Source organism: Ursus americanus, chromosome 5, assembly GCF_024610735.1.
Source record: "Ursus americanus isolate L20-20 chromosome 5, mUrsAme1.1.p, whole genome shotgun sequence".
NCBI classification, from domain to species: Eukaryota; Metazoa; Chordata; class Mammalia; order Carnivora; family Ursidae; genus Ursus; species Ursus americanus.
In genome coordinates this window covers 46,415,252-46,426,728 of record NC_142131.1, presented here as the reverse complement: position 1 = coordinate 46,426,728, position 11,477 = coordinate 46,415,252, and the positions used below count along the sequence as shown (strand labels likewise).

Below are 11,477 nucleotides of genomic sequence, written 5' to 3'. Positions count from 1 at the left end.
ATGCTGGTGAATCATATGACTTTTTTAAAGTATTCTTGAAATTCTTTTGTATTATATTGGCACTTGTTTGCCAGCTGTCTTGATTATCCTTTAATCAAATGGCTTCTGGACTTTGGAATTTTCAACTTTTTTTCTGGTTAAATATATGCCTCTTAGATATAAACTGTGCCTTCCTCTCTTCAGGAATAGCTCAGTTTTAAGATAAACCTTAAAGATACACGCTTGGATAAAAGCCACTTAAATCATAAATAGCAAATGTAGGGAAAAGAGCTTTGTACTGGGCATTTGTAACCTGGCCTCTAGCTCAGTTGTATGGCTAAGAGGCTGTGTGTGCTGAGCAATTTTCTTCCCTTCTCTGGGCCTCAGTTTTTCACCCATAAAGTAAAACAGTTGTAATGGACAATCACTAAGGATAATTTTAGCTGTTAAATTCTGGAATTCTTCGGAGCTGTTGTGATTTATCAGTGTCTGTTCTCTCATTGCAGAGGCTGTAAGCCAAGGAGGTTCTCAGGTATGTACTCTTTCATGGGTCCTCTTCAAACATACGAGGTTGTCTCACAAAAAATAGCAGATCTTGAGCTGAGGGGTACAGTGGCTGTTCTGTTAAGATCTTCAGAGTTCATTTGGCTTCAGAACGGTGGCCTGACACACTGACGTAGACCAAGTGTCATCACTGTTGCCGATGCATCAAAGGACTTGAAAATCACCTCCCATTTTCCTTAGATGTCGCATTTCTATATAAGGAGTTTATAGGCAGTGTTTATAAAGTATGGGGTGAATATCATTTATTTTCCAAATCAGGACAATTTTAAAAGTGAAAGTAGTGTGTATAATAGTTATAACAAAAACATAATAAAAAACTAGAGCATCCCAGACAACTCAGAACATACAGTAACTCTGGATCTGTGTACCTTGTTCATAAAATCACTACAAATGCTTCATAAAACGCACATTCTCGCTTCTTACACATACGTGTTACATTATCAATTAAATTAGGACATCTAGGGATTTTGAGGCCAAGGAATCTTCGTTTTAAGAAGCCCCCCGACATTTTGGCACACATTCAAATTGGAGAATCACAACTTTAAAATTTCAGTAAACATACTTGAGTACAGAGTGAGTATACGCCAGACTCATACATGGCGAATCCTCTGGCGGTTTGGGTTGGCAGTTAGTAACTACAGGATCTACATTCTTGAGAAGATCCACAATAAAAACAATAGTAACAATAATAATAGGACCTACATTAAAATGAATGGAAGATTCAGCAAATAATAGAGAATATTTAAGAAGACTATCCAATGTGAAATGTGGTATCATTTCTACTTTCCAAAAATTAACTCACTACAAAAATTTTGAGATGTGCCTTTTTTATCTCCATATCTTACCTGAAAACTTAGTTTAAAATATGTTGATGGAGAGGTCTAAATGGACTTTTTTGTACTTTAGTTTTTAAAGTTTTTTTAACCTTTTCATTTTGAAATAATTTAATTTAAAAAAAAGTAAAAATAGTTCGAAGAAATACCATCTTAACATTTTGCATAACTTTAGTACAGTCATCAAAATAAGGATCTTAACAATGACACGTAACTATTAACTAATCTATCATCTTATCCAAATTTCACCAATTGTCCCAGAAATACCATCTTCCTAGTATAAGATCTAATCTAAAATCACATGTACTTGTTTTATCTCCTCAATCTCCTCAAGTCTTTTTAAACAATGGTTATTTTCTCCAGGAAAAATTTGATTGTAAAATTTTCATCAGAAATTTAATTAGACGGGGCGCCTGGGTGGCACAGTCATTAAGCGTCTGCCTTCAGCTCAGGGCGTGATCCCAGTGTTCTGGGATCGAGCCCCACATCAGGCTTCTCTGCTAGGAGCCTGCTTCTTCCTCTCCCACTCCCCCTGCTTGTGTTCCCTCTCTGGCTCCCTGTCTCTCTCACTGTCAAATAAATAAATAAAATCTTTAAAAAAAAAAAAAGGAAGAAAGAAATTTAATTAGAGGACCTTGAAAATTCAACTCACTGGCACAATGTTAACACTCAGTCAATGTTTATTGAGCACACAGTAAAGGAATTAAATTGATTATTTTATGGAATCATATGAAAGGGAATTAAAAAGGATGCTAAATAGCAAAAATACAGAAAATAAATCTTTGAAAAAAATCATGATAAATAAGAAGGAAAATAAAAGGAGAATTCAATTATTTTTAACAATTAACTTCTGGTAAAGTAAGTCCCTTCTGTCCCATCAAATGTAAACTCTCTGTATCAGACATTGTTTTTACAACAGAAAATGTTTAGAAAAAAACTAGCCAAATTCAGTCATTGCTTAAACTACATCATATCAAATACTTAGATTCTTTAAAAATTATTTTGCCAACTGACAAGACTAAATATTTCATTTAAATCTCCATTCTTGTGTTTTGATACCACCGAGATATCTTTTATCTCACATGGTGACTTCAGAAAGCATAAAGATAACAAGTCAGATTCTTTTTTTTTTTTAAGATTTTATTTATTTATTCGACAGAGATAGAGACAGCCAGCGAGAGAGGGAACACAAGCAGGGGGAGTGGGAGAGGAAGAAGCAAGCTCATAACGGAGGAGCCTGACGTGGGGCTCGATCCCATAACGCCGGGATCACGCCCTGAGCCAAAGGCAGATGTTTAACCGCTGTGCCACCCAGGCGCCCCCAACAAATCAGATTCTTGTTCCAAGACAATGATGAGTTTATGCTACACAGGTTGATGACAACCTGCTTAACTCTGATATTTCTAATCCTTAGGCTGATATTTCTAATATTCTGCCTTGTTCCCCTCTTTACCACATGGGGAAAATGACATTCTGTGTGGCAGGTAGAGGAATATATTTTCCTGCTGAACTTTCAAGTCTAGAAATACATTTTGAAGATTATGGCAATGAAATCATGTCATCAGCTTTACAAACTTCATTATTGTTATGATGCTTTTAATACCAACTAATTTGCAAGCAGATATATAAGTATGACTAGGAACTTCTTGAGAGGAGGAACTTAATATTCAAAACTAGGTGCTTGGAAAAATGCTTTCCAATCATCACCATGACAAATAAATAAGGACAACCCAGAAAAATCACAGTGTAATGAGATTTCAAAGCATTAGTTCTATCTCCTTTACCACATTATGGAAATGTTGGAAGCATTTCTTCCAAAACTAAGTGAGCCCTCAGAGTCCCCACCTGCAAAATTAGAACATTGGATTTATTACTTTTCAAAGACACATCCTTTGATTAAATAAATGCAAAAGCAAAATCTCAGCAGGGGAAAGTGATAAATGCAGATAAATGCAGATTTTCTCTGGTTGAAGCACTGGTAAAGAAAGAAGGATACAAAAGTGGGCACTGAAAGTTTGTTCTCTATTCTTAAGAGGAAGATTTGTAAACACACTTTATGCCAGGCTCTCTATTAAATTCTGTAATTATTTGTCCTATCCTCCCTACTATTTAACGACGCTTACTGAGCATCTATTATGTTCAAGACATACAGGAAATACACATATAAAAAAATGATTCCTGACTTTTTACCAGATACCTTCATCAAAAGTCTTTAAAAAGGCAAAATCAAACACAGATTTTACCTCTAGAAATGCAGCCTAAGAAAAGAATTGGGGTTGTATCAAAACGGTATTTATACAGATATTCCTGAAAATATTGTCTGCATTAGCAAAAAAACATGGAAACAAACTAAATGTTTCTAAATGGGGATTTGCATAATAATACATATAACATGGTAATTGTTCAAAATGGCTATATAACTATTCAAAATAGCCATATAAAATATATGTTACTTGACACAGATAGGTACTGAAATATATTTCAAATTTAAAAAGGATTTTGTAAAATGCTATCAACTGAGTGACCATATTTTAAAAATATATAAACATAGAAAATGTGAAATTTGGGGATAACTGATTCTGTGTTTTTAAGTAAATCCCCCTTGTACTGCTCTGTGTTTTTAAAAGTTCTATTATAAACATGTATTGTTTGTATTATTGGCAGGTAGAGAGACAAATAGCTAATGAAGAGATCAATGATAGAAGATGATTATATAGCATATTTTATATTCCCTTTCTTTAGGGAGTTTGCATCCAGAAAAAAAAAATTTTTTTTTTTTTTTTGAAAAACAAACATGTTTGCATTATTGAAGGTTGGTATCAAATAATGTTTGAAGGCATTTGGAAACAGGAGCAATCCATTTTTGCCTGAGAGTTATTATGAAAATTTTGAGTATCAGATGGTACTTGAGATACACATTAAAGAATGATATAAAAGGGAAAGTTTGTTCCAGGAGGAAGGAGTCGTGTAGTGTTGGGGAAAAGCAAAGTGTTTTCAAAGGTTAGTAATGGACCTGTTTGGCTCTATTACTGGCTTCCTGTATGATCGTGATGTGAAATGGCTAAGAATGTCAGCTCTGGAGTTAAACTGTCCTCATTTGACTCCGGTTTTTATGACTTAATAACTACGTGAGCTTGAGCAAATTATTTAACTTCTGTAGGTCTCATTCTCCTTATCTGTAAAGTCTTGATAATAATACCAATTCCATAGGACTGCTCCAGAGGGTTAAATGAATAGTTCCATTTAAAGCAGTCAGTACAGTGGCTAAAACATTACAAGCCCTCACTACATGTTAGGCATTTACTGTGGGCAGAGTAGAGCCATATTTGGAAAAGTGTAGAGGGGCTCTGATTTTGAAGGACATGGTGCAAACTTGCTAAGAATCACTGGCAATTGAGCAAGTTGGCTGTAACACTAGGGCCTACAATATACCTTCTAAATTCTGTTCTCTTTTCCCATTCATTCCACAAATATTTTTCAATATTTGACTTTTACCAGATCCTTTCCTAGGAAATGGATAAAAAGATGAATCTAATACGGCTTATTATCTCGAGGCGCTTCTAGCTGTGTTGAGGAGTGACTTATAAAAGACGGGTATAGGCAACTTTCTCCCAAAATTCCAAGAAAGAGACAAAGAATATATACTTGGATACACACTTATGATAAGGCAGTTTAGCGATCAGTATTGGGAGCATTGAAAGTTATAACCTTTGAGATAGCAATTCTTCTCATAAGAGCATACCCGAAGAAAGTAATCAGAATATGTACAAGTATTTTACATATAAAATGGTGATTTTGACTCAGTTAGTGTACAGAAGAAGAAATATACAACAATGGGGTATTAGTAAAATAAATCATTTCACATATTTATGATGAAGTATTACACCACGAAAATCCTACTTTCCGGGATGTTCATAAAGGTACAGAAAAGGTAAGTGATAAAGAGTGAATGGGACATATATACAGTGTGATTCTGTTTTTAATAGAAAACTGGAAATGCAATGCATAGAAAAGAAATGGAAAGAAAAACGCTCACAAAGGACATCTCTGGGTGCTAGGACTATGTGTAACTTTTATTACTTTTTATTTTCAACATATATCTTCATTGGAATAATAAAATACATGCTTTTTGAAAGAATTTAAGCATAAATTTAGCATATCTTTTCATTGCTTGAGAGAACTAATGACGTCAGTGGCATTATTCATGAAGTAAAAAAAACACTTCATTTAAATTACAGGCTTTTTGCAGCAACTATGAGAAACCAGCTACAGGTGGAAAACCCTGTCCCAAGAGTCACAAACCGGTGTGTGGTTCGGACGGGCAAACTTACCGCAATGGCTGTGAATTCTGCAAAGCAGCTACGTAAGCATGTGGAAGCAGCTACGAGAAATGCACACTTAGTTTGAGCCAGTGGAGTATGGGCTGGGAAAGTACTGATTAAGCCTTTACTGTTCTAAGTATTGTACAGACAGCTCTTAATTAGAATAAGACAATTGTAATTATCCCCAAAGAGACCTAGAAAGCCTAAGTACCCTTTCTCAGTTCATCCAGCCTGGGCTTAACCCATTTCCACTATGTTTCATTCTAAGCACCATCTTTTTTCTTTCAGGAAAAAAAATGGAAAGCTTGGTTTCAAACACAATGGGAAATGTTGATTCCTCTGACACTGCAAGGCTAGAGGTGCGCTCTGTTTATCGTTTGCATCAGAAGATTTGGTCCCTGTTACTCAATATCTTTTGCAGGTTATTTCCCACCTGTCATCATGCATAAAAGACCACAGCTTCAATAAAGTTATCTTGGCAGACTTGGGACATCGGTGTTCTTTTTAGGTCATAGCAGGGCCACCTGTTCGATTTAGTTAGACCACCTGAGTCTGAAATGATCTCAGTTGAAAACAAATACAGGGCTAAAGTATTACTACACTTTTCAAACCCAGAATTCACCCATCAGAGTTTTGAGTCTCAGTTCTTTAGATTTATGCAGATGAACTCAAGGTTAACAGAGCTCAGTCCAGGAAAATATATATTATCTGACCCAAATTAGCATTCTTTTGTAGATAGTATAGTGGGGGAAGTATTTTGCCCTAAGAGACGCAGTGAGTGTGTTTTGAGCTTCTCAGCTTGTATGTGGAGACACATGAGACAGACTGTGTGTCCCTTCAGTCATCAAAGCAGCTGATTAGGTTCGAACAGCTGAAGCCTGTAGGATTGTTGTCTCTGGCTTTATCAGTCTACTCCAGTACTACATAAAATAGCATAAGCTTCTACATGTGGTGAATTGTGAAAAACCTTGAAAGTGTAGGTTTATTGGCATGTTGTAGGTGCTTAGAAATCTAAAGATGGACAGACAAGCTTGGCATCTTCAGAGTGTTCATAGACCACTTGGAGAGGCAAATGTATCCCAACTAACTAAAATGTAGTTTGATATGCTCCTGTTTTTTTAGAAAATCCCAATGAATGAATTATTCCATTTATTTATTGCACAAATAATTTTTCAATGTCTGTGAGTTGCCAGCTACATTCCAAGAATGGGGTCTCTACTTTAAAGCCTCATGCTTTAAGATTTAAGTGGGTGCACAAAAAATATTTTAAAAATATATTTTCAATTTACATAAAAACTTGGAGGGAAAAACCCTCTTTATCAGCATTAAGGTGAATCATCACACTATACCTGTACCAGGCATATTAATGGGGCAATTCATGTACAAAGATAGCTTTAAAAAAACATGAGTTTCTTGTGATAGAAATATTTTTGAAGTACAAGCAGGAAGGATTTTCCAACAATGAGTCTTCTTCTCAGAGTCATGTTGCATACAAACTGAAGATTGCCTCTTGTATTGAATTGTATAATGAGAAATCAAACAAGTGAATGGTTGACAAACATTGACATTCAAATAAAGATGTTGCTGCTATTTATATTGAATGTGAAAGAAAGAAAGCAAAGAAAGAGAGAAGGAGGAGGAAGGAAGGAAAGAAGGAAGGAACAAAGGAAGGAAATGGGGGAAAGCAGAAGAAAAAATGCAGAAACATTGTGAGAAATGGTATCTTTGAGGTTGTTTCCAAAATCTCAAATGGAGTATGTGGAAAAACTAAGATCAGCACTCAGACGGAGAACGCCAGTGTCACCTACTCTTCAGCATACTGCTGCTAAAGCGGGGGTCTCCGACAAACGGCAGACAAACTGCATGTGACTTCGGGATTTTCTTAGCCCCCACACAGTCACTCTTTTCATAGATGCCAATATTTGAAAATTGAAGAAGTGCACATAAAAAACTGGACTTCTAGAAACTCTGGGAAAGTGAGAGGATCTGCCGACGCGGTGCCCATGCTCCTTAGTAACAACAATGGTTAACTCCCGATTCCTTCGGATGAGTCATTCTCATCAGCTCCTGGCTCCTGATGGCCTATGAGCTCCGTATCTCACGTGAAGGCACAACAGTTTCGAGCACCTCATCAAATACTCTTGGTTTTGGAAAATTCCCAACCTAAAGAAGGAGCCCATTCCATTAATAGAGAACAATTTCTTTTGTTTTTTTTGTTTTTGTTTTTATTTTATTATTTTGATTTTATTATTATGTTAGAGAGAGAGCGCGCGCACGAGGAGGAGCAGAGATAGAGGGACAAGCAGACTCCCTGTTGACCACAAAGCCCAACATGGGGCTCCATCTCACGAACCTGAGATCATGACCTGAGCCAAAATCAGGAGTCAGGTGCTTAACCGACTGCACTACCCCAGCCCCTCAGAACAATTTCTTTATAGCAAGTTAGTTTTTGCCTCTTTATTTCTTCCACCAAGTGGTAATACTTATTTCTGCTTTGAAACCACACACAAAAAAATGGCTTCCTGACCAGCTTTTTACAACCCACTCACATGGGCACACACACGCACACATACACAAGCACGCACATGTACAGGCACACACACAGGCACACACAATGCACACACACAACTTGTACTTCCCTTTTCACATTCTCTTCCTTCAAATAACTCCCAGTCTTACCTTTTTTCAACAAAATATCATCAGCTGCCTCGGCAAGCTTTATTTAAAATCCCTTGCTACAAGAGTGTCAGCACACACTAGTGATCAAAGTGCAAATCTAAATTTTTTAAAAAGATTATGGCTAGCTTTCATGGAGTGTTAGAGTGTTTTCTATGTGTCAGACATTGTCTAAGGGCTTTATATGTATTATCTCATTAAATATTCACAACCACCCAATGAGATAGGCGTTATAACATTTATCTTACATAAAAGGGATCTGAAGCACAGAAACATGTGACCAGTCACCAAGTTAATAAGAGACAGAGACAGAACTCAAACTCAGGCAAACTGTCCCTTAATGTAGGAATTGTATAAATATTCTTTCCATGGACTTATTAACAAGTTAGTGTCTAAAGTGTTCTGAGGTACCAGTAAAAAGCAAAGGCAATAAATAGACCTGACTTTTAACTGTGATTACTAAACCTGCAATGTTAATTACAAAATATTCAAGGACTCCCCAAGATACTCGCAGTGTCACTCTACACCATGGCGGGTGGCACCTCACCAAGAGGAAGGGCTGGTTGTATTGTTTGTGTTTAAATACAGGCAGAAGATATTTTATAGCAATTAAGAGATAAAATTGAGAATATGGACTCTCACAAAAGTCCATGACAATCTCTGTTTTTTCACTGGAGAAATGAAGACAACATCTATAAAATAGGTTGTTTTAAGAGTTTGAATGAGATAATTCATGTGAAGTTCTTGGCACGAAGTCCAGTCCTGGATGTTTAATAAATATTTGTTATTTTTAAGATAAGGTATACAAGTTGGAAGTCAAATATTTTGAAAAGACCAGTGAATCAGTATACTAGTGTGACAGAGATGATACGTGAACAAACAAACGACGCCCCTGGGCAATCTGTTTTCTCTCCTGTGGGAAATGATGAGGTCCCACACAGCCTGGGCTTACGATTTCAAGATCTCTGAGCCTTTTAATAAAAGGGTCTAGAAAGCAGCCTCAAGTAAGTTATGGCATCAGATGTCGCAGGCTGTCTGTATCTGATCTGGCCACAGACAATAAAGGGCCACATATGCTCATAATACATATACATCTAAACATGGCCAGTTATATCTATGGTTATTATTTAATAAACAAATACATGAAAGAGTCATGGTTCTAATCTCAAATACTCCCATGGGTATAATAACAAAAGCTGACGCTAATGGAACATTTTAGCGTGTGTGTCAGATATATGCATCATCTCAATAAATAATGATGAAATTAAATATATCTGAATTTCAGTTTGTATCAAAACCATTTGTGCTGAGTGAAAAAATTGACACCCAAAGCAGAGAAGTTACCCGAGATTCTATCTCAAGCATCTGCTACCCTGCAGGACTCTGTGTTCTGAAACTAATGCTTCTACGTGGGTGAAGATTGGGTGAAACGATCAATTAATAAGTCAACTGAGAAATGGCAAAAGGGCCTTCAGTTAAACAGTGATTACCTAGTGCTTGACCTTTGGACTCTTTCTTAATATTGTGAAGTATTTAATGAGACTTGGTAATGGACTGGCAAGCCTCCGACAGTTTTGGCAACATGACTCTGAATTCGAGAGACATTATGTCTTTCATGCCATATGAATTGTATTTCAAAAACCAGACCAAATATTCAATTTTTCTGCTGGATTCAGTTCAACCTATTTGAGTCTATGTCTGACTATCCTAATGAACACTATGTAGCTGATACCTTCTGTCTTGTACTGTGCTCAATCTTTACACACAGGGGTTCAAAGAACAAAACCTGCCATGTGCTATTCCCCCCGCCCCTCGCCCCAAGGAAGAACTGAAAGGAAACACAGTGGCTAAAGTATTCCATGGAAGAGAGCTAATAAGGAGCTTAAAGCTTCCTTCCCTTCAGCTGCATGACAAATGGCTTGGTAAGTCTAAATCGGGTAACTGGACGCGGGATGCTAGAAGACAGCTCACAATCGGAAACCAAGATCGCTCAACTGCAGGTGTGAACTTCCTCCTTCCAAAACACAACAAAATACTTAACAAAATTTGACTCTTTCAGTAGGGTGTTATTATCATGATTTTTGAAATAAGAGGAAAGGGAGATAGGAAAAGAGGCAGATGGAGAGACAAAAAGATATTAACTTGCATAAGATTACACAGCTAAAATGAGGTGTGACAGACACCTCAGGTCATCTGACTCTAATGCCCTTGTTATTGCCACCCCAATACAAAGAGCACTACAAAAGTAGCCTTGACATAGAATCCCACTCCAAGATATGTAGGACACCCCTTCCCCTTCACTAGTACGTGGTCATGCCCAACATTTTGTGAGCTACTCCAAGATCAAAATTCAGTCTGACTCCCAGCTGTAAAGGAAGATGACAATGGGAGACAATTCTAAAGGTGGGAGGATTCCCATCATTAAGGAAGAAATTAAATGTTCCATTTAAGAAAATTAGAGGATTAAAAGCAATTATTCAAAACACCCTTAGGCATGGCTTGGAAAACAGCTATATAGAGAAAGCACTCCCTTACTCAGTGCGACCAGCAATACCCTCTACTGATTCATGAGACAGTCTCCAAGACGTTGGAGCAGAGGCTTCGTGAGACTTCATCTTCTCACTGCAGTATTCTCACATGCAAAGCACTCCATGATGTTTGCTATTTCTATATGCTCTTCCTAAATGTGATAACACTGCAGCTAGGAGAAAAGCATGGGTAGGCCAGCCGATGGCACAAAGTATGTGCAAAGCAATTGTTTAGGCAAAATGCAAATGCAGCTCTTTGGGAATTCACTGGATTGAGGTCTCTATGTGAGTATCTGGATTTGAAAATAACTTGCATCAGATTTACTCGTTTTGATCAATATACGGTAGAGCAACTATAGCAAAATATTGATTGAAGTATGGGTTTTCACCACATAATTCTTTCAACTTGTCTGTATTTTAGAACTTTTCATAATGAAATTTTGGTTAAAATTATCTGGTCTTTAAATATGTATATATTAATAATACAGGGTATATTATATGGGAGATATATATATATATATATATATATACACATAATCAGGCCTTCTGGTTCACTGAGCCTGTTCTGACATTTA

General features: G+C 36.8%; 1 long non-coding RNA gene across 1 annotated transcript; it reads left to right on the top strand.

Annotated features, from left to right (window-relative positions):
- Window positions 1–208: 208 nt before the first annotated feature.
- On the top strand, window positions 209–6,173 carry LOC123790568 (uncharacterized). Its single transcript, XR_006779129.2, has 3 exons — window positions 209–511; window positions 5,615–5,739; window positions 5,987–6,173. It is a non-coding gene; the product is annotated as an uncharacterized LOC123790568 (long non-coding RNA).
- Window positions 6,174–11,477: the final 5,304 nt, after the last annotated feature.